The sequence below is a fragment of the Podarcis erhardii genome (genome assembly GCF_964252035.2).
Source record: "Podarcis erhardii genome assembly, chromosome: 7".
Taxonomy (NCBI): Eukaryota; Metazoa; Chordata; class Lepidosauria; order Squamata; family Lacertidae; genus Podarcis; species Podarcis erhardii.
The window spans coordinates 39,407,523-39,435,302 of record NC_138511.1 but is presented as its reverse complement, the minus strand read 5'-3'; the positions used below and the strand labels follow the sequence as shown (position 1 = coordinate 39,435,302).

At 41.5% G+C, this 27,780-nt stretch overlaps 1 long non-coding RNA gene across 1 annotated transcript in view; it reads right to left on the bottom strand.

Moving 5' to 3' along the window:
• Positions 1-8,587, bottom strand: part of LOC309347130 — a 31,422-nt gene extending 22,835 nt beyond the window's left edge. Inside the window, exon 1 of the long non-coding RNA XR_014158877.1 lies at positions 8,233-8,587. This is a non-coding gene — a long non-coding RNA (uncharacterized lncRNA). The remainder of the gene's footprint in view (positions 1-8,232) is intronic.
• Between the last annotated feature and the right edge of the window lie 19,193 nt (positions 8,588-27,780).

Genomic DNA, 27,780 nt, shown 5'->3' with positions numbered 1-27,780 from the left:
GTAATTCTTTGTATCCAATCCCTTGACATCTTAACATTCCGAAATTTTACAACAATTTTTAAGATAGATTTTAAATTTTTTCCAGTCCTCCTCCACTGTCTCTTTCCTCTGGTCACGAATTCTGCCGGTCATCTCTGCCAGTCCCATAAATTCAGTCACCTTGGTCTGCCATTCTTCCAGAGTAGGTAATTCTTTAGTCTTCCAATACTTCGCCAAAAGGATTCTTGCTGCTGTTGTTGCATACATAAAAAAGGTCCTATCTTTCTTTGGTACCAATTGGCCGACCATGCCCAGGAGAAAAGCCTCCGGTTTCTTTACAAATGTCCACTTAAGGATTTTCTTAATTTCATTATAGATCATTTCCCAGTAGGCCTTAATCTTTGGGCAGGTCCACCAAAGGTGATAAAAAGTTCCTTCACATTCATTGCACTTCCAACAATTGTTATTGGGCAAATGATATATCTTTGCAAGCTTGACTGGAGTCATGTACCACCTATAGATCATTTTCATTATGTTCTCTTTCAGGGCACTGCATGCCGTAAATTTAATACCTGTGGTCCATAACTGCTCCCAGTCAGCAAACATAATATCATGACCAATATCCTGTGCCCACTTAATCATAGCTGATTTAACCGTTTCATCCTGTGTATTCCATTTTAGCAGCAGATTATACATTCTAGACAAATTCTTAGTATTGGGTTCTAGCAATTCTGTTTCTAACTTTGACCTCTCCTTCTGAAATCCTAGTTTTCTGTCCTGCTTAAAAGTTTCATTGATCTGGAAATAATGTAACCAATCTCGGACTTTAGGTTTCAATTTCTCAAAACTCTGTAGTTTCAACTTTTCACCATCATATTCTATAATTTCACAATATTTTGGCCAATCTGTATCCATGTTCAGTCTTTTTACCGCCTTGGCTTCCATTGGTGACAACCACCTGGGGGTTTTACTTTCAAGCAAATCTTTATATCGATTCCATACATTATACAATGCTTTCCTAACAATATGGTTTTTAAAATTTCTATGTACCTTTACCTTGTCATACCATAAATATGCATGCCAACCAAAACTATTATCATAACCTTCCAGGTCCAGAATGTCTGTATTCTCAAGAAGTAGCCATGGTTTCAGCCAGCAAAAAGCTGCTGCTTCATAATAAAGTTTTAAGTCCGGCAGGGCAAAGCCCCCTCTATCCTTTGCATCAGTCAAAATCTTAAGTTTTATTCTGGGTTTTTTGCCCTGCCAGACAAATTTAGATATGTCTTTCTGCCACTTCTTGAAACAGTCCATCTTATCTAGAATTTGCAATGTCTGGAACAGAAACAACAATCTCGGCAATACATTCATCTTGATAACAGCAATTCGGCCTAACAAGGAAAGTCTCAATCTTGACCATATATCGAAATCTTTCTTCACTTCGGCCCAGCATTTCTCATAATTGTCTTTAAATAGGTTCACATTCTTAGATGTTAAATTCACCCCCAGATATTTTACCTTTTTAGTAATTTCCAAACCAGTTTCTCTTTGAAAACTATCTTTTTCCCCCACCGTAAGATTTTTTTCCAACACCTTTGTCTTATGTTTATTTAATTTAAAACCTGCTACCTGACCAAATATTTCAATAAGTTCCAGAACTCTTTTTGTACTGGTTTCTGGCTGTTGTAATGTCAAGACTAGATCATCTGCAAATGCTCTTAACTTATAATGTTTAGTTCCGACCTGTATACCTTTAACCAGCTGGTCTCTTCTAATCATATTTAGGAAAACCTCCAGTACCGATATAAACAATAGAGGGGAAATTGGGCATCCCTGTCGTGTCCCTTTCTCTATTGGAATTTCGTCCATAACCATACCATTTACAATTAGTTTGGCCTTTTGCTCAGAGTAAATTGCACTTATACCATTTTCAAAGTTTTTGCCTACCCCCATCCCTTGGAGATTCCTCTTCATAAAGCTCCAACAAATGTTGTCAAAGGCTTTCTCTGCATCCACAAAAATCAAAACAGCTTTTCTATTTATGTCAGTTTCCAGAAGTTCTAAAATGTCTATAATATTCCTCACATTGTCTGACAATTGCCTGCCTGGTAGAAAGCCAGTTTGGTCCCTGTGAATCTCCTCTAACAAAACTTTTTTGAATCTTTTTGCTAAAATGTCTGCAAAAATTTTATAATCCACATTCAAGAGTGATATAGGGCGGTAATTCTTAACTTGATGTTTCTCAGTTTCTGTCTTCGGTATAAGTGAAATGAATGCTTCCTTCCACGATTCGGGAGCCTTTTTCCCTTCCAAAATTTGATTGCAAACTTCTTTCAATGGTTGTATTAACCAATCCTTCAGTACTTTATAGTATCTCGCGGTTAGTCCATCTGGTCCTGGTGATTTTCCCAGCTGCATATCCTGAATGGCGCTCTCTATTTCTTGATCTGTAATTTTCTCATTCAAACTCCTTCTATTATTTTCAGAGATTTTTGGTAAGCCGTATTTTCCAATAAATTCTTCTATCTCCTGTTCGTTTTTTGGCCCTTGTTTGTATAATTTCTTGAAAAAACTTTGAAAACAATTACTTATCTCATTTGGTTTATTAATAGACTTCCCATCTACTTCGAGTGATGTCACTGTATTCAATTTTTGCCTCTTTTTCAATTGCCAAGACAGTAGCTTCCCACATTTATCTGCGGACTCAAAAGTCTTTTGTCTCATTTGTTTAATTTTCCATTCTATTTCCTGATTCATCAATTCCATATATTGTGTTTGATAGAATTTTATTTCTCTTAATATCTCTTGAGATTTAGGCTTAGATCTCAATTTCTTCTCCCCTTCTTTTATTAGATTCCAAATTTTCTCTTTCTTCTCATTCTGTTTTTTCCTCTTTATTGAATTCTGTTGTATTAGGAAGCCACGCATCACGGCTTTACTTGCATCCCAAATAACTCTTTTTTCAGTGTCTGATCTCAGGTTAATCTCGAAGTAGTCTTTAAGTGTCTTTTGGGCCTTTTTACAAATTTCTTCATCTCCAAAAAGAGTGTCATTCATTCTCCATCTAAAGGTTCCAGCTGTTGTCAGTTTCATTTCCATCTTGACAGCATTGTGGTCAGAACAGGTCTTTGAGCAGATTTCTATTTTTTTAACTTTTGATGCCAGATTACTAGAAGTCCATATTTGATCAATTCTAGTCCATGTCATTTTTGCTTCAGAGAAGAAGGTCCCCTCCCTTTCCAGAGGGTTCCTAGTTCTCCAAATGTCAATCAGGTCCATAGTGTCAGTCAGTTCGAAGAATGTCTTTGGTAGTCTTCCATCATTAGATATTGTTTGTCTTTGGGCCTTGTCCATGTTTGTGGAGACGACTCCATTCATATCACCCATCATTATAATTTTAAAATCCAAAAAGTCCATTAAAGTCTCATGCAACTTCTTGAAGAATTCAGCCTTCCCCTCATTTGGTGCATAAACTCCAACAATCAAAATCTTTTCTCCATGAATTTGAATTTCCACTGCCAGGTATCTTCCTTGGTCATCCTTAAAGATCAGTTTTGGTTCAAATTTTTCCTTGACATAGATCACAACTCCTCTTTTCTTAACTCTATCTGATGAAATAAATTCTTGTCCTAATCTCTTATTTGTTAAGAGTTTTCTATGTATCCTGGCAATGTGAGTTTCTTGTAGACAGATTACATCTAGATGTTCCTTCTTTAATAGATGGAATACTTGACCCCTTTTTCGAGGGTGGTTCAAACCATTACAATTCCAGCTGAAGAGTTGCAGAGACATTTTTGTTACTGGGTAGCTCTTCCACCGACTGCACCAAGTTGTTGTTCCTCCTCGGTCGGTGCTCGGTTCAGTCCAAATGATAGATTTGAAATGTCCGGTACTTCCCCCTCACTAACAGTTCCTTTCTGAAGATCCTCTTGATTTCTTTCCAAAAAGAGTTCTTTATCCTGGTTTGTTTTTATTTTAATTTTCTTCCCTTTAAAGTTAAAGGACAGCCCTTGTGGAAATTCCCACCTGAATGGGATATTATTCTGTTTAAGTAGATCAACTAATTCTTTAAATTGAGATCTAACCTCCAAAAAGTATTTAGGAATATCCTTGAAAATCTGGATCTGAGAATTTTTAATGACCAAGGCCTTCTGGAAATGTAGGTTCAGTATTTTGTCTCTTTGTTCCTTTGATCCCAAGGTAATTAAACAGTCTCTTGGCTTCTTCCCTTGCTTCCTGCCAATCCGAAAGGCTGAGGTTATCACAAATTCATCTTCTTCTCCATCTAACTCATCATTCCAAAAGTCTTGAAATTTATCTGTGAGGAATTCCCCAAGCTTGTCCTCTTCCTCTTCTGGAACCAGTCTTAATTTCAGGTTCTTGCTTTTCCTTTCCAGTTCTAGTAGGGCTAATGCTGTATCATGTTCATGTACTTTTTTTGCAATAGGCGCAAACTTTCCTTTGGTTTCTTCGGCAGTAGACCTAGCACTCTCAGCTATTCTCCTTGTTTCCGTGGACTCTTGAACCAAACGGTTTATAGAATCTGTATTAGATGAGATTGTTGTTGTGTTCAGGTCTAGTCTTGTTGTCAGCTCCGTCAGTTTCTTAGAGTTCTCTGTAGACTGTTTAGTAAGTTCTGCAGATTGCTTGGTGAGTACTTCTAATGACTGATTTATTTTGAGCAGAGCCTGTGTCATTGACTCCATTGATGCTGCTGTTATTTTTTCTTGTGCAGCTGCTGCTCCTGATAAAGAGCCTCTTTTTTGAGCTTGTTTTTGAGCCTGCTTTGTTTTACTTCTTGTTGAAATCTCTTCTGGCGGGTTGCTCATAACTCAAGGTCATTCACACAGGAAAGTTGCAAGTGGAAAATCCCGCTGGATACACCGTAATACAACTAAAGCCCTCTAGAGGAGGAAATTGTAACCATCCAAAGGCACCCACAACAAAGAAACAGAAAGTCCAAAGGCAAAAGTCCCACTAAGAGTCTTTAATTTGTAGCACTTTACTGTTAAAATTGTAATCCACCAAAGTCCCGTTAATATGTTTCAAATAAGTCTTATTTTGTAGCCACTGTCTTTTGACAGCTCACTTGACAGTTCCTTTTTCAGGCGATCGCTGCTCCGGCAGCCTGACCAGAAGTGTCAGCAGCAGAGGTTTTTTATTCCTTATCCCTTTCTTTTGCAGGTTAAATTAATTCTGTTTCCTCCCCCCCTTCTCCTGCACTACAGGGGGGAGATCCTTTCGATGTCTGGTTTAATAAGAGTTAAAAGGAAAGTCCGTTTAAACACAGCTCAGTCTTTCATTGCTCCGTTAATCATGCAGATCCGGGAGGCTGACTTCCTTAATTTTTGCCTTCCCGTTTTCAGCCAAATCTTCTAGATTTTTAAGTCCCGTTTTAATTTTGCGTTCTTACTCACGGGTATTGTTGTTGCCAATCTTTAGTTTCAGAAAGGAATCGGCGCTCTCCGTTAATGGCGACGCGGCTTCACTCCGTAAGCTGGGTAGCGATCCTCAGCACCGCGCTCACCCCGATGCCGCTCCGGAGCCTTTAAAAAGGCTCTTTCACGATGCCGGGGGGGCGCAAAGGTGCCCACCGAATCTCCTTGCTCACAGGCTTCAGCGCCTGTGATTTTAGGGGTCCCCCGCTTGCCGTAGCGGGTAAGACCCGAACTTACGGAGCAGTCCTGCCTCGGAGCTCGAGGCTAGGACCGCCATCAAACGCTGGCGCCGACCGGAAGTCGTAAAATAGTTGTTTATTTCCTTGACCTCTGATGGAATGACATTCCACAGGGCGGGTGTGGCTACTGAGAAGGCCCTCTCCCTGGTTCCCTGTAACCTCACTTCTCACCATGAGGGAACTGCCAGAAGGCCCTCAGAATTAGATCTCACTGTCTGGGCTGAACAACAGTAGTGAAGACACTAATTTAGGTATTCAGGACTGAAGCAGTTTAGGACTTTAAAGGCCAGCACTTTGAATTCCCCTTGAAAATAAAAATAAAAATAGAGGGTTTAGTCTCTGTAGGGACTAGAGGAGATGCCATGTAAATATATATGAAAAAGTCAAATATCTAGCACCAAACTATTTGTAAGAATTGCAGATAAAAAGGCAGTGCTAGGACTCCAGAATTCCATGCTTCCATGACTGGCTGTAGCAAAAAAGGACAAAGTTCTGCATGCAGGACATATGATGCAAATCAGAGATCAATTACAGTTAAGGGGTATTCTGTAGGTGGACCTGCGGTGTGGGGGATTGTGCTCAACTCCACAAATTCAGTTACTCAACCAGTTCTCTGAACAGGACTTATGTCATTATGAAGGATCAGCCACAGATACTTCGAGAGTTTGCTATTCAGTGCACCAGCCAAATCAGTTGTAAACTGTTGGGCTTTTGGAGGATGTTGATGAGATGTGTTGATAAGTTAGAATGGTAGGAATGCAAACAATGTGACTCTGGTGTGTGTCACCAAATGCCAAGCCACCAAGGCTAGTTTTTGGAATGGTGCCTAGTTGTTACATACCCCTTGGTTGGCCTTAATGGACTTTCATTTTAAGCCATCTGTCTGCCCATTTTCATGAGTTAGAAAACAAGCACAGTGACAATCTTACAGGATGCCTCAGTTGACATATTTGCAGCATCAGTATTCCAGATCTAACTATCAGCCATGGTTCACAAGGCCAGATTTCTGATACAGCCCTTCCTCTTGTGAGGATGAGGATGATTTACATCCTGCCTTTCCCCCCCAAACAAGATGGCTCATAAATATTAAATACTGATAAAACAAATATAGCTAAAAACCTATCAAAGGTTGTTGTTAAAAAGTAGACTATATATGGAATTAAAATAATGTAAAAAAGAACTACTGAACTGCAGATACTGCTACTACCACCAGTGCTGCTGCTAATAATAATAATAATAATAATAATAATAATAATAATAATAATAATACAGCACAGCATTAAGAGCCCTTTCCTTACAAGAAATCGGTTCCCCAAACTCTGCTGGAATAAAAATGTCTCCACCTGCTGGCAGAAGGGCAACGAGGAGGGAGCCAATCGACCTTCTCTAAGAAGCGAGTTCCAAACCCAGGGAGCAGCCACCGAGAAGGCCCTCTCCCTTGTCACCACCAGGCATGCCTATGAATGTGGACTGAGAAAAGGATCTCCCCTGATGATCTCAGAACCTGTGTAGGTTCATATGGGAGAAGCAGACTCCTTTTATGCCTTTTTATTCTCCTTGCTTTTACTTGTTAAATTGCATTTGTATGTGTCTGATTCTGTTTTTGTTACACATTAATTATTCCACAGGAAGCTGCATTTTACCAAGTCAGACCACTGGTCCATCTAGTTCAGAACTGTGTACATTGGATGGCAGTGGTTCTACGGGGTTTCAGACAGGGAGTCTTTCCTAGTCTACCTGGAGATGCTGGGGACTAAACCCAGGACCTTCTGCATGCAAAGCAGATGCTCTACCACTAAGCTAAAGGTAGCTCTCTGGATGTTTTTTGGACTACAACTCTCATCATGCCTTGCTATTGGTCATCCTAGCTGAGAATCATGGGAGCTGGAGTCCAACAATACCCAGTTTCCCACCCCAGCACTAAGCTGTAGTCTTTCCCTCCTGCTTTTAGCATTTTTATTTCAAGATCCCTTGTAAGAGCTTGCCTAAAGGGAGGGGTAGCAATAAAAAACCATAAAATAATATAATACAATAATGCAACATCGAAGGACCTAATTCACGATTTAATTTGTGCTGAGGCTTATTAGAATCTGGCCCTGTGACCTTTCCTCAAACTGCAGAGATTGGAGAAGAGAGAGAAGAAGATTGCAATACCGAACTATGTGAGAAGCAAGGATTCAGCACTATTACCGCCCTGCATTGTGCATGAGAGCTATCCCTTGGGATATGATAGTCTGCAGCCTCACACCAGTGGAGAGGGGGCACAGCTCTTCTCACACATCTCTTAACATGCACACAATTGCTCCAGTCACTGAATGGGGCAGCTCATTCCTGCAGGAGCTCTTCATGCACAGGGGAGTATACATAGGGCTCTGGATCCAGGTGCAAATATTTAGACATTCCTTCCTCTGTGGCCTGAAGTAAGCTGTTTGACTTATGACCTCAGGTCCTCAAGGAAAAGGAAGATATATTAATCCTATCATCATCATCATCATCATCATTATTACTAGTAGACGACAAAATCTTTAGAGCATCACAGTGCTGAGGTATGGGGACAAAAGCATTCAGCTCCAACTCACCCACGACTGTTCTCTTTTCAAGGCAAGCAGAGCAAGACAGTCTCTCTGGAAACACAGTCAAAGCCCTGTTAACAGAAACTTGAATTGTCCTTTGGAAGTGTCAAAACGGTTGACATCTATTGAGACATGACTTTCCGGCTCTGCTCTTGAACAACTCTTACAAACACACACACTTGTAGTGATGGCAAAGCCTTTACACGCCCTGCACATTGCTTTTTAACTTCCTTGATTTGGAAGCAAACAATGTCATTCCCCACTTGATAGCTCAAGATGTCGACGCAGACCGATTCCCTGACACCTTGCAACAGGGAAGAGATAAACACCCTGCTGTGGAGTTGCATGACTTTACAAGTGTCTGTGATTTTGCTAAGGGATATATTTTGCCCATCTCCCATGGCAGAACAGTACCCCTCACTCACTTCTTTTAAGGGCTTTTGTGTTTTGACTCGTGACATGTGCTCTGGGCCACTCTGTCTCTTCCAGAAGTTCTTTCACCTGACATGGGAGATGAGAAGGGGAGGGGGAAGAAGAAGAAGAAGAAGAGAAGGTCAGATTGAGAGAGAAAAAAGAAATACAACCCCCACACCAAACAGCTATATGTGAAACCATTTCACTTACTTCTACTCTCTTCGGCCCAGCCATGTGTAAGGAAGGAGAGAACAATGGAGAAGTTCCAACTCAATTCTCCTGGCAAATCAGAGCCCCCTCTAGAGGAAGGCAAAGCAGTCAAGGAGGCATGTAAATGATCTCTAACCAATAACTCCAGTCTACTTGTGGTCTCCAAGTAGGGTCTGTGCAATCCCTTGTTCTGAACAGTAATGAATGTATGTAGTGCTATGTGCTCCACAAGCAGAGCACTGAAAGATTAGAGAGGGGAGGTTGGCCTAGGACATGTCAATATGGATCTGAGATGATCAAAGGAAGTTGTCCCTCGTGGGTTGGAGATTGGGATGGGTTGGAGGCGGGGGGAAGGGGAGGAAGAATGTGAAGTGCTTCTTAATGTGGTTTCCCTGTATTCTCTCTTTTAAAAGGAACAGCTTCATCCTCCCTCATAATCTGTTTCCTCCATATGGCTACCCCAATAAATATTTCAAGATTTTGTTTGAAGGATACAATTTTTTAAAAATGGAGGGGTCAGGAGGGAACTGCCATCATTTGTGCAAAGTTGTAATACCTATATCATAATGCACTGTAGGCAAAATATGTAAATACATCTTAAGGAATACAAGTAGGGTTTTTTTAATTATTTGTATGTATGCCTATATTTGTTATTCCATTTTCTCATTTATCAAATCCTGAGAATTATATTTTAAAACATCTTGCTTTGTCTCTCTCACTCTCACACATGTGCAAATGTGTGTACACAAATGCACAATCCGGCTCACTGAAGAACACAGAGCAATGCTACAGATCTAACACACCTTAACACTCCTTACCTGGACAAATCTGTCAATTTCAGAATAATATAGACCAAGGCTGCAATCCTAACCCTGCTTATCTGGAAGCAGGAATGGATTCATCTCTCAATTTCATTTCTCTTCATTTCTCATTTCTTTCCAGTCTTAAATTCAGTTCATGATAAAATCCTCATGAAAATTCATGAACATTTTATTGCAAATTTCTTCTAATAAACCCATTTTTTTTGTATGCAGATTTGACTAATATACACATTTGTACAAATCAATTCCCCTAATATAATTCATTTTTACATGTTATTTTCACTAATACATGCATTTCTATGCATACCCCCCCCCCCAATATAGGCATCTATGTTCATATTTTTTGGTTGTAGAACTGCATCACAAAATTCAGAGAAGTGTGAATTCGAAGGATGGCTCCATTCTAGTTCATGCATTGGTTTGAAAAGTGTGAATTTGGTAATTTCCTATTAAAATGGAAACAAGATTGAATTTCTCCTCTACCCCTGAGTCAGCCCATGGAATTCAATAGGACTTCATGTAGCCATGGTTAGGATCATGCTGTTAAATTCTCACATCCTTAAAAGCTTAACCATAACTGACAAAACCTGGTTAGTTAAAAACCAGCCCATCAGTGTCAAAACAAGGTTCAACTGCCAATCCAACTGGCTTTTGTCTGTCAAGCAGGAGTGCCACCTTCTCCTTCACCTCAAGCATCAAATTGCCTTGGACTGGCCCTGCCTTTCACCGAGTCACACTATTTGCCGACTACTCCAGTGTTGTCTACTTTGATAGCCAGTAGCCATCCAGGATCTCAGGCAGAGGCTTTCTTTCACATCTAACTGAAATTGCTAGAGATTAGACCCTGGATCCAATCTCTTACTATTGAATTGTATCCCTCCTCCATGTAATACCATTGATCTTGTATTGCAGAACTATTTTAAAGGAGAACATGTAATTTCTCCAGGGCTGAAGTTCACTGGCCGAGTGAATCAATCCCTGACACCTCCAGGTAGGACTGGGAATGTCATATCTGAAACTCTTGAGATCTGCTGCATGCCAGTGCAGACAATAAGAGCTAGAGGGACCAATGGTCTGACTCTGTATAAGACAGCTTCCTATACTCCAATGTTCTCTTTCCTTCCTCACTTCCACCCATGTGTAAATGTGGCAATGTAGTTTGCAGGGGCGCTGACTTATAAAAAATATTGGGGGGGCCCATACCGGGGTTCTGCCCCGGGAAGTTTTCTAAATTTTAGATGAAAATTAGTGAGTTTTTAAGTTTTTAAAAAGTATTTTAGAGTCATATGATCAACATTAGAACCCCGAAAACTCGACTCTCTATAACTCCACACTCCAGGAAACTCGACAAGCCTGAAACACTTTTTGGCTTTGAAAAAAGAAACAAAACATAAACACGCACGGTATTTTCGTAAAAAGCTAATTTAATTTACAGTAACAATTACGCTTATAGACTATTACAGAGCAGTGAATATATAGCTCTGAAAAGACTGAAATGATATTTAAATAAATCCCAAACTATCATTAAAAGAATAAAACATAAAATATTGCTGTCGCACAGTAATAGCACTTTGATTAATAAGTGAAATAGCTAATTTAAGCTTACTTTGAATAAGGCTAAGGGTTCATTAAATAAAAATAATATCTCAAAGTTAATGCTTTAATACAGTTAATAAAGTTAATACAGTATGCCTAATACTGTATGTAAATACTGTAATACTGTATGTAAATAACGGGCTTTAATTGGGTCTTACACCCTAAAAATATTTAAGTATTTGAAAATAACTAATACAGTACTATAGTAATATAGAAATACAGTACTAAACTAGTACTAATATTTCGAAACTGAAAATTTAACATTCTGTATGTATTTAATTCTCTATTTTATAAAGATTTTTAATATTGCTCTAAATACCATTATTAGGGCTAGAGTGTCTTTAGAAAGGTGCAAATGTCGACCGTCTGACTGGATTACTGAATATGAAGTCGTTGATGACTGGTCGGATATCCAATTCATCCAAAACATCTTGATGGGCTTGAAGAACAGCCAAGTTGTTCAATCGCTTCTGTCCCATTGTTGATCGGAGATATGACTTCAGACGTCTAAGGGCGCTAAATGACCGTTCTGCTGTTGCTGTCGTGATTGGAACTACTTGGAGAAGCTTAATGCACTTCACTACTTCACATAACATTTCTCCAACTGCAGGCTCTTGTGTAATGTACTTTCTCACATCACGCATGTTTTTTAAGACCAGTTGTTTTTTATTAGCGATATCGGCTAACATATTCAAGTGTAAGCACAGTCTCTCAATGTCTAGGTCATTTTTGAAAAACTCAGTTGATTTTTCAAAATTTGTTTCACCTCTGTTTACTAAAAGCAAGCACTCTTGTTCAACTGCAATGACCTGTGTGAATCCAGTTGATGCAAACCGCTCAGTAATGCAAGATTGCACCGTTTCACAAACTTCAATGTAAATAGCTTTGTAGTATTCCTTTGGGGTTTTGAAAGTGTGCAGTGAGCTGGCTTCATTGTTTTCATACTTCTTTGGTATACGTCGATTCCGAGGAAGCAAAGGATCATCAACTTGTGAAGGTTTTTCTTTTAAACACAATTCCCAAAAATGTTCAAAACTATCACGCCTTCCATTCAATATACAAATCAAGCCCTCATATATTTTTTCCAGATCAGCAACACTTAGATGAGGGCATTGAATTTCTTCATTGACATCCTCTACTGGGTTCATTGCATGGCAATAAAGACGTAAAAAGAAATAAGTTTTGAATTGTAACATCGACTCAAGGTAGCCTGCACATTTGTAACCTGCCTCTGTTTTGTCCTCTGCAGAAAATGTTTCAAAAAACTCTAGAAATTCTTCAAAGTTTTTCAATATTCTCAAGATACTAGAAGCTCGCATAGTCCATCGAGTCGGGCAAAGGGGTCGTAGACCAGCTTGGTCGTTGGCGCTCTCACAGCGTATGCTTCTGAAAAGTCCCATCCTTTTGTTGGATTCCCTTACGGTGTTTATTAAGTCCTTGGCTAAGGCCATAATATCCCTCATAGACGTAAGATGGCGGAGACTGTCTACAACTGCCAAGTTTAAACTGTGAGCAGTGCAGTGCACATAACGTGCTTTTGGTTGTATATCCAAAACTAACTTTTTTAGTCCTTTGAACTTGTCTCTCATATTCGAGGCACCATCATAGCACTGTCCTCTTAAGTTATCCATTGACAAATCAAGACGAGCAAATACGTCTTTTAAAATACTAAACAGAGTTTGTGATTCATTGTTGGGGGTCTCGTATAAGCCAATAAAGTCTTCGTTGATAATTAAGGAATCATCGACAGTACGAAAACAAAATGACACTTGTTCGTGAATCGAAGAATCACTTGTTTCGTCAACCATAATAGAAAAATGTTCAGTCTTCTTGATTGAAGCCAATACTTTTCTCAACACAGACTTTCCTAGTAGATCAATGATCTCGTTTTGAATATTGTGGGACGTCCACTTAGACCCCGAACGCCCTAACCAATCTTTTAACTCAGGTACGTCATTCTTTCGGAGTTCCAACAATTGAAAAAAATTTGAGTTTACATCTTCGTGCCCTCTAATTGCTAGTCCTTGTCGGCATAAAAATTGCACGGTAGTAAAAATTGTCTCAAGAGCTAAACGGCCTTTCTTCATATCACTATCTAACTGTTCATTCAATTGGGAGGCCACACTTCGGTTAGTGATGGAATTTAGTTTCAGAACACCTTCTTTATGCGTAAACATATTTTCATGAAGACGAAATTTTTCCAAAGCCTTTTCCCAGTTAGAAAACCCTACGGAAATAAATGCATCTTCTTTTTTTGAAGAAAATTGTAATAGATTTTTAGCATCTGCCTCTTTGCAGGTTTTGCAAAAAACTTTTTCGGTACATGCTTCATATTCTAGCCATGTATATTTGATCAACTAAGACTTCTGAAATGATCTTCCCTTACCGGATTGTCCAGGTTTCGGCTGTGAACGGTTCTCACCTGAAGACGACGAAGCAATTGACGACACAATTATTGTCGGAGGTTGACTTGCAGTATCATCAACTTCCAAGCGCGCCTTTTTGGTAACAAATTTATCCATTGCAAACTTAATTCACAATACACTAAGAGACTAAAGTAAACGAATAAAATATAGTCATATAAAAGAGTCCACTAAACACTAAAGTCGGAACGCTAAACACGTCTGCAGCATGCACTGAACGAAACTATCCACACTGAATGACTGCGCCAGCAGGGCGTGGGCTTTATATAGCCGCGGCGTCGTAATGTCTCGAAGCGTCAAGGCGACGCGAGGTGGAGGATTCCAGGCGCTTCTGCTCCAGTCCTTTTGATGTCGCCACGGCCGCAGCGCTGGCCCGCCAGTCTTTACACGAAGGTTCGCGCACCGGGACAAATTCTAAGTGTGCCCGCAGCATAATATAACTAATAATTTTTACTGGGTTGCAAAATCTCCCATTTTGAAGTGTCTTTTCTCCCAAACTCAATGAATGTGTAAAAGAAACTCTCCTGAAGGGAGAGTAAACAGTCTGGAGACTGGTATGCAGGCTGTGGGGAGAGAGAGAGAGAGAGAGAGAGAGAGAGAGAGAGAGAGAGAGAGACCTTTGCTTTCAGATCAGCTTGGATCATTTTCATATTTTGTAAGATGCTAAGCCTATGATGGACATCGTATGAATATTTGGGAACCGTTTCATTTGATGTTTTCTGCTTTATTTCAATGAGTTCTGCCAGTAAAAGTTTGAATATTTTTATGGGTGTGGACAATGAGGAGCGTTTCTTATGCTTAATATCTGCAACACATTGAGTGCTCATCCAGAAAAGTTGAGACTCACCCTCCAGTGCTATGCTCATGAGGCACTTTCCTTCTCGTTGCTTAGGACTTCGTAGCAGCGGGGGAACCGCCAAAAAAGCCCCTTCGGGCGCGCGGGAGGAGCGAGCCGCCCGCTTTCCCGCCCTCGCCGGCCTCCTGGGGCGCACGCAGCGCTCGCGCCCTCCGCAGCCCGCCCAAACGCGCGCCAATGCCGGGCGACGTGCCCCTCCGGGAAGCGCGACGTAGGCGCCGCTCCTGCACCCGACGGCCTTTTCTGCAGGGCTTCTAGCGGCAAGCGAGTGTGCGCGCAGAAGGCGGCGCCTGAGGCGAGGTGGCGCGGGGCGGCGTCCTGCTCTCCCGCCCCGTTTCTGGGCTGCCTCCTCCGAGCTGGCAGGGCGACTTCCTGCTCTTAGTGCTCGGACGGAATTGGGGAAGCGCCTGCAGCGCGCCGCCGAGAGGGTGCAGCTTGCCGGGGCTTGAAGCGTCGCAAGGAGCCTGGGCTGGGGAGCGCGCAGCCTCGTCCCTTCCTTCCTATCCATCCGTGGGGCAAAAGAAGAGAGAGGGGAAAGTCCGCGCACCGGGACAAACGAATTTTTGAGGGGGCTCGGGCCCCCTCAGTCCCCATGGAGTCGGCGCCTATGGTAGTTTGCATGTAACTCTCTCTCTCTGTGTTTTAGCTCTGTGATCCTATAATAGGACCAGTGCATAATAAACCTGTGATGATTTCTAGGCATATGATAGAACATGCAAAAGCCAGGAATGGTCTCCCAATTTTTTCACCCATGGGGCCCACATGGATCTAGAATGAAATGCTTGCAGTATTTCCACACCCCCATCACTACTTCAGCTCTCTATCCACAATTCACAAGGAGGCACTGTGGTTAGAAGTTCACTACAATTAGTCATTTAATGGCTGCTGTGCAAATAGGGGGGGGGGGGAATGAACAAGGAAAGGAATCAGAGCCAAAAGGCACAGAGCTGGTGGGTCAGCAGTTGGCTAATCACCTCTCAGTGCAGATGACCTATGCTGTGGACCTCAGCTGGTATAAATCAGAGTAGTTTGGCTGATTTATAGAGGCTGAAAGTTTGGCTGTTTGACTCCTATGGAACTATGCCAAATTATAATGATCTGTAAATGTGGATACAAATGGAACTCACCAGAGGCATTGCTTCCTTTGATGTGCATCCATGGCCCTCCTATTTAAACCAGGAATAACAGTCATCAGCCTAAAGCTCGGCTGAGGGAGACCTTCAGCCTTGGTCTTGCAGTTCTGCCTGTGCTTCTGGGACAACATGTCCTTTCCAAAACCAATCATGCTGTTCTTCAGTACACCTACTGTAGGGCTCATCAGGCCCTCCAAGACTCTGGTCCTGGCTCTCCCACTGGCACTGTTCAGTTGACCAAGCAAGGGCAGAAGGCCAAAGTCCTATTAGGCTCAGCCAATCTGAGGTATCCACACTGTTTACCGAGCGAACCCCTTATAAGGAAAGCTTGGAACATTTGGAGCTTTTTAGTTTAGAACAAGTTGAATAAGGTGGACATGGCAGAAGTTCATAAAATTATGCATAGTGTGGAGAATGTGGAAAGGACACTTTTCTTCTCTCTAGAGCTCAAGGAGCCACTGATCTTCAGAGCTCTACTACTTCTGAAAGTGGAGTTATAACATAGCCATTGTGGTCAGTCAGTAATCATCTATAATCTTATCCTTCATGAATTTGTCTAATCCTTTTCAAAAGCAATCCAAGTTGGAGGCCACCACTGATTCCTGTGAGAGTGAGTTCATAGTTTAACTGTGTACCACGTGAGAAAGCATTTTCTCTTCATCAGTCCTGACTCTTCCAGCATTCAGCTCCACTGGATGTCCTTAAATTCTTGTATTTGGAGGGAGGGAGAAAAGCTACCTATTCACTTTCTCTACACCATGCATAATCTCACACACCTCTACCATGCCCCCCACTCATCTTCCCCCTAAACTGCCCCCCCCCACGTTGTTATGTTTCCTCATAGGGAAACTGGGATTTGAAACATCTGACGTGAGGAGTCAGAGTCTCCTTCCTTGAGTCTCAGATCAGCTTGCAGCCAAACTGCAAGCATCCTGGATTCCTGAACAGCTTTATAACAAACTTTCCAGCTGCCTCTCTGTAGAATTCTTGAAGCCAGTCTTCACTGGCTGAGGATGGCCACTGCATGGAAATCCAGAGCTGCCAAGAGGTGGGTTAAATTAATCCTTGCCAGCTTGTCCATTGGAAGGAATGTGAGCCTTTTAGCAGCCAATAGACCTTTGAGATGTTCAGTGGTCATGCTGCCATAAAGGGAGCACATCGTGAGTAAAACTCTTTCATGTGCCACTCATGGGACCAGTAGAGCTCTGGGCTGGAGTGCCTTATGGACCCCAGCTGCCATGGCACTCCTCTGTTACCACACTCCCTATATTGCACTGCCATCGGTACGGTAAAACTGGAAGAGAGAACTTGGCCGAACAGCTGCGTACTTAATCCTTTGTGGTGTGAGGTCCTTAATTACAGTTTCATGCTCTGGTGAGGGAGAGAGAGAGAAATGCAAACAGTAGTTTAAAGTTGCCACTTCCCCCAAGAGAAATAGCAACCTCATAACCACTTATTAGCAGATACTAATTAATGCAAAGACCTAGTTGCAAGCCTGTTGCCTAGTTTGGGGATTGATGCTCCTATTAATTGGTGCATATTAATTCATGCATATTTGACTGCCTGTTACATACTACAATGGTACCTCGGGTTACATACGCTTCAGGTTACACACTCCACTAACCCAGAAATAATGCTTCAGGTTAAGAACAGAAATCAGGCTTTGGCGGTGCAGCGGCAGCAGGAAGCCCCATTAGCTAAAGTGGTGCTTCAGGTTAAGAACAGTTTCAGGTTAAGAACAGACCTCCGGAACGAATTAAGTACTAACCCGAGGTACCACTGTATTGGGATAGTTGGGTCAATAAAATGTGTGTGATATATATGGTCTTATATTGACCACATAACAATGCCAAAGTGGGCTTTGATTGTTATTAAGCACTAATATAGTACTTTTAATGAATGAAGGTTTTCATGTGGATTACCACCTCTCTCCTGCTTAGCAAACTGTGTTAGGAAGGTTGCACATGTTCTCATTTTACAGATGCAAACTGAGGCATATAGATGATAGATAGATAGATAGATAGATAGATAGATAGATAGATAGATGATAGATAGATAGATAGATAGATAGATAGATAGATGATAGATAGATGATCATGGGTAGGCAAACTAAGGCCCAGGGGCCGGATCTGGCCCAATCGCCTTCTAAATCCAGCCTGCAGACGGTCTGGGAATCAGCATGTTTTTACATGAGTAGAATGTGTGCTTTTATTTAAAATGCATCTCTGGGTTATTTGTGGGACGTAGGAATTCGTTCACCCCCCCAAAAAAAAATATAGTCTGGCCCCCCACAAGGTCTGAGGGACAGTGGACCAGCCCCCTGCTGAAAAAGTTTATGGACCCCTGTAGATGATAGATAGAGATAGATAGATAGATAGATAGAGAGTGCCATGACAACCCAACACTCTCATCTGAGAGGGACTTAAATCTGTGTCTGAAGTTCAGCTTGGCATCCATTGGGCTTTGAGATTTGGAGAGAAAGCCATCTTTATCAAAATTATATTTTGTTTTGAAGAACTCTGAGGATCTCTCAGCTAGCTCCACAGAACACTTATTGTGCTCTAGAAGTGACAGGAGGTGTTATAAGTGCCACTTTTCCAATGCTCAAAGTGACTTGCAAGGACAGGACACTGGATAGGGTGGAATAAAAGAACAATTGAAAACGTTTTGAAGCAACCAACACATTCATAGGAAGACAGGAAGTTGCCTTATTCCAGGGCAGATCATTGAAACATTTAGCTCAGCAGTGGTGCTCCTGGGTTTCAAGAAGGGAGTCTCCCCAAGCCTACCTGGGGATGTCAGGCACAGTACCTGTAATATTCTGCATGCATGACAGATGCTCTACCACTCAGCATGGATGAATTTGTCAATTTCAGTTTCACTCAGTTACTCACTTTTCTAATCTTAAATTCAGTTCTTCATATTTCCACATCAGTTTATGACTTGGAGGAAAGGTGGAATATAAAAGCTTAAAGAATATATCCAAAATAGAACAGTGAAAAGTTTTTGTTTGTTTATTTTTTGTTTGCGGGGGGGCGTTTATGAAATGTGAGGACAGCTTTTGTCACAGCACTAATGGATTTCACCCAAAGAAGAACAGAAAGACAAGACCCTCATCAAGCCTGCAACATTCTTGGGATTTAGCAAGGTTATGACTTGCACAACCACGTCCCTCCTCTTTGCCAGTCGAGTTGTTATCATTCTGGAAGAACCAAAACCTCCCCTTTAACCCACTGAGATCAGCAGCTTCTTAAAACTAAAACATTTATGGGAGCCACCAAACTACAACAGCAAATGATTGGAGTTTTGATGTTTACCTTGTTGGAATGACGGCGGGGAAGCTTTTCTTGTTTCCAGCTCTTTCATCCCCCCATTTTTGCCCTAAAGCAAGAAAGAATTCAAGCTGCCTCACTCTGCCAGGACCCTTTCCTTGGCTAAGTTGACGCTGCTTTGCACATTTTTTAAAAAAGCTAGCGCTGAAGCTGAAGTTGCTGCAGGGGTAGGTGGCTTAGTTCATACCGTCAGTAATGCTGCTACTTTTTCTTTTTTCAAATCTATACTTTGGGTATAAAAGGCATTATTTTGTTCCTTTTTTGTTCTACAACCCTTTTTCAAAGCTGGCAGAAAGCAGAAGATAGCCACCCAATTGATTGAGACTTCAACGCAACGTGCCTTAGTGGTATTATTTTCAACCAAGAATGTCAATACAACTCCTTAAAGAGACGTCAACGGTATTAGCTTTAGTGACTGCCTTTGCAGAGATTTCTTTCAGGTTGACTTAAATGTCAGATGTCATTAATGCTGGATGTTCAGACAGTCCTCCGGTGTAAGCATCTTCTGCAGCGGAGGGTGAAAGGGTCACAGGTAAGCACAGCCATAAAGAGAAATAAAGCACATTCTGCCATACGTTATGTAGGCGGCAAATGGTACCAGAGGAAAAAGCTGGATGCAATACGTGTCGAGATACAGGAATTCACCTTAGTGACATATCAAGATACAACAGTGGATCTTGAAACTTGTAGCTAACACAGTCTGCTTCCTGTTAAAATTTCTTTCTTTCATATATATATATATATATATATATATATAGTCAAAGAAGAAGAAGAGAGGAAGTCAGACTTCCCAGTTCAAAACCCTGTGTGCGTCTTTGAGGATGAGAAAAATGAACTATTGATCAGGCAATTGACAAATGCAATAGAAATTTTATATGGCTCAAGAGAGACCCCTGAATAATTTAGAAGTGTGCCAAATATGAGTGACGGCCAGCAGTGGGGGGGTATTGATTACTTAAAAAAAACCCTGAGAAAGGCCCCGTGCTGTGGGCTGGGAGGATAAAGCAGAATGCCAGCAAATAGAAAGGAGAAAACAGGAGCAAAGCCATTAAGGACGTTGTGCTACCAGACACTGCCAGACATGGAAGTTGGAGAGACAGTCAGGTGGGGCGTCCCTGCTCTCTCTCCCTTCCCAATCAATAATAGCATGTCAAAACATAAAATGCAGGCTTTTGCTCTTAACTAAAATGTGTCTTAAGATTTTTTAAAAGCATTGATTCAAGATGGATCAATGAAGATCCAGGGAGATATATATATATATATATATATATATATATATATATATATATATGCACAAAAAGGGGGTAATATGACTTGGTACATCATTGTGCCGCCAAAGAGCCTTCCAAGACCTCATTATGAATGTCCTGTTTATATTAAGAATCTTTTTGGCAGGGGAGGTTAAAAAGAGTCAGGTCAAGGAGCTTGGCATTGTTTCAGATGGGAAGTCAGAAAGATCAGTGGTGACCAGGGGGCAGAATTGGTTTAAAAGATGATGAGAAAAGGTCTAGATCTTGGACCTTTCTGTGATTTCATTATAATATGCATTTGAGCATCTTAGAATATCAGGAGACGCCTGTACTGAGTTGAACAATTGCCTCCATCTGTCCCAGGTTAAGAACATAAGAAGAGCCGTGCTGGATCAGGCCAATGGCCCATTCCAGTGCAGAATTCTGTTTTCACAGTGGCCAAGCAGCTGTTTGACAAGAAGCCTGCATGTGGGTGCAATTTCTATAATTTAACTATGCATTACCCAGACTGACTCTTCTCCCTGTCCTTGTTTATATCACATCCTTCCTTATACAGGTTGCTGTCTTGCTGTTATATACTGGGCAAATGGCTGTACAGATATATTTTGGTGAACCATTTCATCTTTTGGGGAGATGTATAGGAGGTCACACTACCGTGGAGCAACCCACAACACAACTAGTTTTCTGTGCTGTCCTGTGTGATGGACAGAAACCAAAACAAGCTGATTCACCCACCCCTACCTACCATGTTGCAGATTCAGTATTTTGGGTACTATTTGACCCACATTAAAATTTTAATTTCAAGTGTTATGTGTGTTGGTCAGTCAAGAATATACCCTTTTATGATTGGAAATGTCACAGTTGAAGTTGTTGTCAGAGAATAACAATTATTATAACAGCAATAGTAGTAATAATCTTTTGCTGTTGTTTTAAAATAATCATCTTAGAATTTGGGGGAAAAAACCTACCAGTTCTTCACAGGACAAGTTGCAAAATTACAAAATTCATCATAAAGACAATTTTCGGAACTCATTTTTAAAGTCTTTCCTTTGCTCCAGTTTTTAAGTACCTTTTCTTAAGAACAATACCATATTTTACCAGTGTAAGGATTTGCATGGCCTTGAAACTCCCATACAAAGAGGCACTAAATCTTTGCCATCAATAAAAGATATTCCCATTTGCAAACTCCTGCTGTTCTCCTCGTTGTTTGGTGAAAACCTGAAAAGGCTCGTGGAAAATAATTATTTTGCTGCACACGGGTTTTCATTGTTGATAGGAATCTGAACAGCAGACTTTCCCGAAGAGACATCTAAGAGAAACCTTGTCATTACATCCTTTGACCTGGGTAATTAGGCATAAAACCAGGGACACCTGCTTCTTGATTGGTGAAATGTGAAGCATAAAAGTGGAGTCCTAGGAGGTCCCTCTTCCCCCCATCTCCCCTTCATGAGGAAGTGAAATGGCTCAAATGCTAGAGTTGCAAGAACAAAAGAGAAGCTCTTGTGAAGTGGGGTAGCCCATGGAAGCACAAGATTCATTGGATTATTTTTTATATCTATCGGAGAGCCAAGTTTAGCTATTTCATTATGCAGAATGTTCTTTTCATCCTGCCTGGGGTGGGAATTGGCTTTCTGCCAGTGATGACCTCAGTACAATCTCTCTCTCTCTCTCTCTCTCTCTCTCTCTCTCTCTCTCTCTCTCTCTCTCTCTCTCGTGTGTGTGAGGTTCTTCATGTATAATGTAGAAATCTGCCCTATGTAGAATCAGACCACTGGCTCACCTAGCTCAGCATTGTCAGCACCAGAGACCACCACCGTGATGTCATCTCTGTGTTGCTGGGCTACAATTCCCATCACCCCATATCATTGGCAATGTTGGTTCAGGCCAATGACCCATATAGTTCAGCATCCTGTTCTCACAGTGGTCACCTAGATGGCCATAGGAAGCCCACAAGCAGGACCTGAGTACAAGAGCACTATCCCTCCTGTGATTTCCAGAAACTGGTTTTCAGAAGCATTACTCGCTCCAGCCATGGAGGCGTAGCATAGCCACAACAAAGTCATCACTATACCCACACCCCCTTGCTCAGACGACAAGACTCCCTTTTTGGTGTACTGATGTGGTCTAAAGGAAAGCAGAGCAATACATTTGGCACCAGCTTGGCTGCAGGAGTTGCCAGGGGGAAGCATCAAGGAGTTATCCAACCATTTAAGGGGCTCCAGATTATTGTAGGGTTTACTCCTGAGCCTTTTCTTCTCTCAAAGATATCCTGCACCAGAGTTTTCCTTCTCTTTGATGGGCTATGTTCCCAAGTTGACAAGCCCCATCTGCCCCTCACTTTCCTCTATAGCATGTGGAGAAACTACCTTCTTCACTATTGGTCTTGTCCACACAATCCACCACAATCCACTGGAGCCTCAAACCCTAACTTACTGAAGGCTTGAGACCCATTGGCTACTCTCACCTGGTTTAGCCGACCAGTCAAAGCCAGTCCTGGGGTGTGGGTGCTGTCACATGCTGACAGCTGCAGGTGAGAGCTGAGTGCAGGTTGGGGTCCAAAGGTGGACAAAGTATCCAGAAGGAGAACAATGTGTCCCCACCAGACATACTACCCCTCCCCAACACCTTATTTGCCCATGTACATGCACAGAAAATAGATCTAAATGAAAGGCAACACATGGGGATCTGCACTGATCATTGTGATGCACTTGCAATTATTATTATTGTATAACCTTAAAAGGTTATATAAACTTAGATGGGGCATGGCTGTGAGGGAGCATGGCTGTGTTGCTCATAAAGGCACTTTTGAATGTGCCACTCCACTACTGACAACAAATGAATGACAAAACCAATGCAGACATTCGGCATTTCCATTATTTCAATGTGACTCTTCTGAGTAGAACTTAAATAGCTACAACCCGATGAAAATGAATGCAGAAACAAAAGTAGACACAGATCCTTGCATTTCCCTCATGGCCAGCTTCACAGGACAGTCCATGATCAAGCAGGGGTGGGGGAATAAATTAAACTCCATGGAACACAAACCCCACAAAATTCCATGCCATCTCTGTGGCATTCACAATTCTATACTAGTCCCAGCGCAGACTGGAGCTCTTAACACCTTCTTTGTTACAATTGCTGGGCTGGATCATCTGTTTAGTGCTGTCATCGGCAGGCTTCCTGTGTTATACATTTTTTATATTTAATTACGTTTTTAAACACATAATCTCCCCAGTGGCTTGAACAATGGGCATCTGCTTTTCTAAGTACTCACATTAATGACTGGGGTTTGTAGCTGTTAGGTAATTTGAAATGCCTTTGGTTTTCCAGAATAGTCGTACACTCATTTCAGTAATAATACATGATGTTTAGAAAGCTTCGTTCCCAGAGCACTTAAACTAATTACGACTCATAATATCCCTGGGAGACAGGTACAATATTCTTATGTTCTAGAGGTGAGGAAAACTGAGACTGAGAGGTAAAACAGCTTGACCAGGTCAGCCTGGCTAGGGAGGGGGCAGGAATCCTATAAGTAAAGTCATTGTCTCAGTGCCAGCCCTTATGGAGTCAAAATGGCACCACACATGCACAGAGACCACCAAATTCAATTACCACTTTAAGGCAAGATCCTACATACATTAATCTATAGCCACATTAGATATGAGCCTCTTTTCAGAGGCTGTCTGGAATATGACAAGTGTCTATGGGGTCAGAGTCTATGAAATAAGCCCTGGCAGGGTCAAATTGGGGAGGTGGGAGTAGATGAAGGACAGAAACATATGAATGCAAGTAGGGGTGTCTGTCTGGGGGCCGCATTTCCTTGTGAGAAACTTTCCAGGGGCTACACAAGCCAGTGGTAAGTGGGGCTTATGTAAAAGTGAGCAGAGCAATGGATGTAACTCTTACCTTTGTATGATAGGTGACATTCTAGCTACACAACACTCTCCCTTTCACACACACCTACAGCTCCCTCCATCCTACTTTCAGGCAAACAAGAGGCAATATGACAGTGGAAGGTCAGATACTAGCCAGAAGAAAGCGTTCAGGGAAGGTGTGGTCAATGTACCTTAGGTGTGTGGCCTGTGGACAGCCCTGAGGTCCAAACAGATAGTCCTGAGGGGATGTGCTTGGTTCCCGGGCTGCATGGCAGTTAAGATAGGGGTCAGTGTTGATCAAAATGTGCCATGAAAGGCTCACAATGGTCTAACAGTCTAATATAATGTACCAGAGGAAAATGCATTAATCCAAAATCTTCAATCCAGATACAATATGATTCTATACACTACACACAGTGCTGTTGAATTCTGCACCAGCTGAAGTTTCGAAACCATGTTCAGAGGCAGCCCCACATATAATGCATTGCAGTAATCTAACCTAGAGGTTACCATAGCACAGACAACAGAAGTTGGGCTATCCTTGTCCAGATAGGGGTGCAGATGGATTAGTGACATTGTCCAACATTATTCGCTGTTGTGTCACACCACACCCACTGGTGTGAATGGAATTCAGTGCATTATGCTGACATCTTGGTCAAAGAGCCACAGTTGCATAACACAACAGGCACTGCACTGTGAAAGAAGCACTGGAAAACGGGACAGAAGCACTAGCATTATAATCAGGAAAACTAATACAAATATTCCCCACATTTGAATGCACCCCAATACTATGGTAGATTGCGGCCACTGGTGCTGTTCCCGTGACTTTCTATCATTCTCATCATGAGGATTTATCTTTTTGAAGCACCATTCCATGAGTCGTCCGTAAAGTGTATTCAAAATTATACTGCCCATTATGTGCCAAAGGTTACTGAGTGCACAGAAGGCCATCGAGGGAGGCAAAGTAATATGTGAAGATCATTCTCTCTCTCTCTCTCTCTCTCTCTCTCTCAACCCCTCCCACATTGCCACTTTCTCATTAAAGTTTAATGTATCCTTGCTACTATAGTGGCACTATAATATTTCTGGAAAATAGAGGAGGGCGGGAAAGAACAACAAAAGAAGGGAATTTGCGTGAAACTAAATCCTCTCATCTTGGGACTCTGTAGGCTTTATATATGTTCATTTAACCATTTTTCTGAAGCATGGGCTGACTGCTCTATCAGATTCACAGTGGACAAGCTTAGGTCTAAATTTATTTCCTCTTACATCAATTAATGGCTGCATTTTTGATTTTCCATTTGCTAGACATAAAGATTGTCAGCTTTCAGCACATTTATTACAACTTTGTCTGCCTTCTATGACTCTTAACATTCTTAGTAACTAGCTCTGCCATAATGGGGGTAATCATGCATTTTATTCTACAATTTTTCATCATTGGTATTACTCTTATTCTCTTGGATTTTGCATTTGATTTTTTTTTTGTAACAATGTAACCTTTGCAATGTACTGTGATTCCAATTCAAGAGAGTCCATGAAGTATCATTTTCTAAATGCTACAACAGTACCAAGCATTTGTTCATCTGGGAAATAGAAGAATGAAGGATTCATACCCCCCCCCCCACGTTTCATGGATGAAAGAAGGAAAAGCCTTGCAACATGCCTTGTCATTCACAAGAAGGATGTTGAAGTATTCAAATGAAAATGGAAATAGAAATCTCAAATGTTTGCTTATTTAGTTTGGATCTGGAATGGAAATCAATATGACAAACTTGATTGGTATTAACTGTTGCTGCTTTCAATTGACAAAGAATATGTAATTGGTGACCTTCCACTCTATTTCCATTCTGTTTCTTTTGCATTGAAATGAATGGGGTGGAATAACTAATGGCCATGTAATTACATGATTTATATAATTTATTTAATTATGTACATTACATAAGTTACATAATTTCACCCCATGGAAAGTGAGACAAATATTGTAGTTTTTGGTAGAAGACGGAGTGCAGCAGAACAGAAACAGTGCTACATGCAACAAATGCAGTGTGGAACAGGCAGTGATGTCTTCTCACAAATCTACTTTCATTCCCACCACACACACACACACACACACACGGTTCTAAGGTTTTGGACACCCCAGCTTAAAGGAATTCTCAGAGGTGCATTTTGTCCAGTTTTCAATGGAAGCACTGCAGACGTGCCCAAATTGCAGTGTTCTTTTTATTTTCTCGAAGCTGAGATAGAAGAAAGATTCCCCACATAAAGAGTCTAAAAGCTAGGAGGAAATCATTATAGCTCTTACAATGGTTGAGTCTAAAAGCCATCTTCCACCAGCAACACTCAACATGGCCAACTCCTAGCCGATCCAGAGTGAAGCAGTGCTTTAATTACAATAGGGAGGCAGGTGAGATGAGCCCCAACCCTTTGGTGATTGTTCTTAGATGGATTATGGGAGAGGATATCTGGGAGAGGACACAGGATGTGGGGGCTAGTGCAGGAACTGGTGGCCCTCCAGATGCTGGACTCCAGATCCCATCACCCCCAGGCAGCACAACCAATGGTCAGGGATGATGGGAGTTGTAGTTCAACAGCATCTGGAGGGTCATAGCTTCCTCACTTCTCACCTAGTGGATCTTACTATGGCTCCCTGTGTCCCCTCCCCCCCCAATAATCTGAGCAGTGCTTTGAAAGCACGCAGCGAGAAAAACAGAGATCATGCCATGCTGCCACATTCAAGGTCAGGAGAGACAATAGGATTATAATCACTTTGTAACGTTCAGCTCAGCTTTGCTATATTTCCTTGCTGCTCCAGAGGAAATTGTGGACAGGTGTTGACACAGTGGTGGAGGCAGGAAGGAATTTTGCACACATTAAGAGCAGTCAGTGAACACTTAAGTTGAAAGACAGAAAAAGAATTTAGAATCATAGAATCATAGAATCATAGAGTTGGAAGAGACCACAAGGGCCATCGAGTCCTTTTGAGAGCACAGTGCGTATGAAATGCTGCTGAAATAAGCACCCAAAGGTTTTTTTCCTGGTAAGTTCTTCTATTTGAATGACGACTAAGAGTAGGATACATGAAAAGGATACATGAAAGGATACTCTTATACTAAGAGTATAAGTAGTAACCATAATATGAAAGGATACATGACCAGCAATTTTTGTATTCTCATCTAGAGGTGGCCTAGGAGGACAGGGAGTTGAAGACAGGGTCCCTGTCTCCAGAATCCAAAAGTCATTCAATCATTGTGAAAGGGAGCTTTGTAGGCACTGAGCAGAAGTCTTCCTACCTTTTGTGTTGATTGGAGCCAATCAGAGCAAAAGGAGGTGAGTCAGACACTTAGGATTGGAGAAGGTGCATGGGAAGAAAATAATACTTTAACCCACAATGCAATATAGCTGCAATAGAAACATACTTGTACAAAAAACAGCCAGGATATCAAACTGCATTGAACAAGGCAGCAATGGCTGTGCAAAGAAAGTCACTTGAAATAAAAATAAACAGAGATACTCCCCCTAACAAAAATAAAAATAAAAATCTGACAAGAGATGGAATTGAAAGCAAAATTCCACTTGAGGGCTTCTATGTGTGCTTGCAAATAACACACCACATTTTCTATTCAGAAGAGGGGAAACCCACATAC